The sequence below is a fragment of the Morone saxatilis genome, unplaced genomic scaffold (assembly GCF_004916995.1).
Source record: "Morone saxatilis isolate NCDOM2014 unplaced genomic scaffold, NCSU_SB_2.0 Contig20, whole genome shotgun sequence".
In the NCBI taxonomy this organism is placed as follows: domain Eukaryota; kingdom Metazoa; phylum Chordata; class Actinopteri; family Moronidae; genus Morone; species Morone saxatilis.
In genome coordinates this window covers 16,474,445-16,477,369 of record NW_023339763.1, presented here as the reverse complement: position 1 = coordinate 16,477,369, position 2,925 = coordinate 16,474,445, and the positions used below count along the sequence as shown (strand labels likewise).

The window sequence follows — 2,925 nt, the reverse complement described above, 5'->3', positions numbered from 1 at the left end:
CTGATTCCCCATCGCAGAGTACAAAGCTTCAAAAAGATACTGTGTGGGTGGATAGTTGTTTTTTTCCTGTCTTTTCACTTTCTGCACTCCTACACAGTTTTGATAAGTATACTCAGGCACTGAAATCATCTAAATGTTAAATGTCCAGAGTGATAGTGATATCATGTCGGAGAGATTTTATAGATGACTTCAGTACAGATGAGAATGTTTACACTGAAACAAGGACATGCATCCCTTTGGTATATCCCTAGTACTTTTTCTATTTCAATATTTTTCTTCCAGGTCTGACATACAATTACATAAGACCTGTCCACTTTCTTATTCAGCCTCAAACCTGTGCTTTCATTCACACCTGTGCACTTTCAAACCCTCTGCATGTTCCTGCTCCTTAATGTCTGGTAATTGTCTCTCGAGAGGGAACATCCTTGGTGCTCCAAGGTTGGCCCTACGACCGGCTTAAGCATTTCAACAATAAATCTAATTACCTTCCTTCGAAATGTAAAATGATTTCATCGTGTTCCACATTTTGCTCCTCCACCACTGACAGTGAAAGGCCCACATCCTGCACTTTTTCCTCATAAGCAAAAAATCGTGGAAACTTTTTCTGCTTATTGTCTTCCAAATAGTTTTAAAAAGCTTTTCATTTGCTATTCATCCATGTGAGAGGGAGCCACAGTGACCCAAGTGCAAGAACACAGCAAGCACTTAATGAAGCTGCAGTGCCTGGAGTGACTGGCTACAACTCCCGTTTGTCACCAACACACTCAGGCAGAAAGCAAAAGACTTCACACTTCTATATGAGCATCTAAAACTGACACCTCAACTGCTGTTTCTGACAGAAACCTCGTTTGGCTGTTAGAAAATAATCAACTGTAAACATTTATTGCTTACTGTAGCTACGAGGCACACGAAAAACAAACAATAATGTGGAAGTAATTCTTTTTTTTATTTGGCTGTCTACTGGAGGAGAGGTAAAAATTATATTAAATGCAAAATACTCTGAAGGCAGTTCATAAACACAAGGTAAGTTTCTGGCTTTATTAAACTACATCATATGTTTATGCTTCAAGCTTCTGCAGCCATGATTAAAATATTTCAAACATTTTATTCCTGAAATTTGAGAATGAATGCAAAGCGAATGCATTTTAGCATCTAAATATAGACATTCATTGTGCATTTATGCACATTTCATAGACACTTGGCTTTTTTAGCAAGAATATCTTTTGAAGACAACCTGAAAATATTTTGACTTGTATGAAAAGGAAAGAAAATCCCCTGGCAGCTGCATTGGTTTTTGCCAGAGTTGGCAGTGAGCACAGATACTCTAAAGTTGGGAAATCTGGCTGGTAATTCAGAAAAAGGGATGATTCTGGGAGGTGGCTCTTGATCTTGTTTATTTACACAATCAATCAGTGAGGCAGAGACTGAAACAAATACATTTGCTTAAATTAAATAAACTGTGAGACATTAACACAAAATATTCAGTTATTTTAATTAAAATGTGCATTTCTAACAATTTCATCTTGCATTGTCAATGTGACTTAACTAGAGCATATGGTGGCAATATTTTTTTCCATTTTCTAAACTGAAAAATTTAAATATCAGTTGTGATCATTTAAAAAGTAAGTGGAAAATTCTCTCTCTCTTTTAGCATTTCTTTGTTCCTTTGGGCACTATTAACAAAAAAAAACTTGTAAAATAAATAAAACATATGACAAAAATATGAGCAAATAAAATAAAATATAACCTATGGGCAAATAATAAATAACAAAAACAAAACAAAAATAACATTCAGCACAATCTTTGTACAAATAACACTTACTCATCTGTGATTTGGTGCAGCAGCACATTATTCTGCTCAGTAAACCCTCTAAAAATAAATTAAATCAGAAAAATATGATTACTTCTGAAAACAAGTTACATTAACTTCCTGGAAGAGGCCCTCTGAAAAGGCTCTGAAAACTGCAGTGGTTGAGCGCTACACATGTTCTCGTACAGGATAATTTCATTTGGTTTGCTGGGGGATTTGCTCCACCTCTCTGTTGGCTGTGCTGCTCGGAGAAATAGCATCTGGGCATAACAAATATTTTTAGGATCCTGATGCTCCAGTTTCACGGTCCCCTGGGATAATCACTTTTTGTGAGTATGTGAAACCACCAGGACCCTGGAAGAGGTCAGGCACAACCGTCACTGGGACACTTTCATTGTCACAGGACTCATATCTTCCTCTCTGACAAAATCCATTTCTCACAAAACGGCTTCTTCAAACAGCTCGGGGGGAAGGGGGGGGGAGAGAAGACCTGCGGCCTGTAAGGGAGAAGAAACCTGCAGCACTGATTGTACTGACTGGCTCCTACATTTTTAATGCTCATTGAATGGAAATGATAGTCAAGGTGCCACGACCTGTCATCTGTTTTCAGCAGTTAATGTTCTCATCCGGCAACAGTTCAAAGCCTCGTGGAGTCCAACCAAGAAGGCTGAATCATATAATCATCGTATGAACACATTAGTCGGTTTTTATGACCGGCAATCAGTGTGCCTTATGACTGAGAAAAGAAGACTGTGGGGCTTTTGGCCACTAGCAGCACTAGCAGGGTCTCTATTTTGAAACGTGAGACAGCTACGGTAAGGAAAAGGATGACTGCAAGCTAGTAAACTGGAATGTAAACAATGCAGGTTTTGAAATATTTTTAAAAATGGCTTTGTAAATACAATACAATACAATGTGTTTTGGTGAGAAACTGAATGAAAACATAATTTAACATAACAACTCCACAGGGTACCTTTAAAATCTTTATGCTAAGCTAAGCTAACCTACCTGACTACTGGCTGCAGCTTCATATTTGAATTTGAGACTGGTATCAATCTTCTTATCCAACTCTCTAGAAGAAAGCAAATACGCATATTTCCCAAAATGTCTAACTA

The 2,925-nt window shown here is 37.7% G+C and overlaps 1 protein-coding gene across 1 annotated transcript in view; it reads right to left on the bottom strand.

Moving 5' to 3' along the window:
• The window catches only part of gria3a (glutamate receptor, ionotropic, AMPA 3a), a 69,288-nt gene that overhangs the window by 30,529 nt on the left and 35,834 nt on the right, over positions 1-2,925 (bottom strand). The gene's annotated exons all lie outside the window — the stretch shown is intronic.